Source organism: Penaeus monodon, chromosome 29, assembly GCF_015228065.2.
Source record: "Penaeus monodon isolate SGIC_2016 chromosome 29, NSTDA_Pmon_1, whole genome shotgun sequence".
Lineage (NCBI taxonomy): Eukaryota > Metazoa > Arthropoda > Malacostraca > Decapoda > Penaeidae > Penaeus > Penaeus monodon.
The window spans coordinates 36,290,636-36,291,140 of record NC_051414.1 but is presented as its reverse complement, the minus strand read 5'-3'; positions in this window follow the sequence as shown (position 1 = coordinate 36,291,140).

Here is a 505-nt window from a genome sequence, read left to right as displayed (position 1 = left end):
TTTTGAGTAATGACCTTAATGAAGAGGAAATGCAATAGTGTAGTAATGTGAAACTATTGCATTCTACATCTATAATTCACCTTAACGTATATGCAGGTATTTTCAAGCCTTCCCGTGAGGCTCCTTCAAAACCAATTTATATCTGATGAAAGGTAATCTGCACTTACATATCTCAAATAACGTTATAAGAATAAATCTAAGAAACAGCGTCGTGGAAAATGACGCCAGGAGAACCTGATACCAAGACTACAACCAATCTGAGGGAGTTATCTTTAGCTTTGAGGAGACGTGAGAGCGAAGCAAAGGATCTAAAAGGATCACGATGATACTATGGAGCCTGAGAAATGGAAAGAAAAAGGGAAGAGGATTTAAAACAGTGAAAAAAATACTGAAAAAAGGAAAGAGAAGAAGAAGAAATTAGCTTATGGACAAAAATAAACTGAATCTATTGAGAGAATAAACGAAAAGAATGTAAAGGCATTAAAACAATGTAGGAAAGGGATAG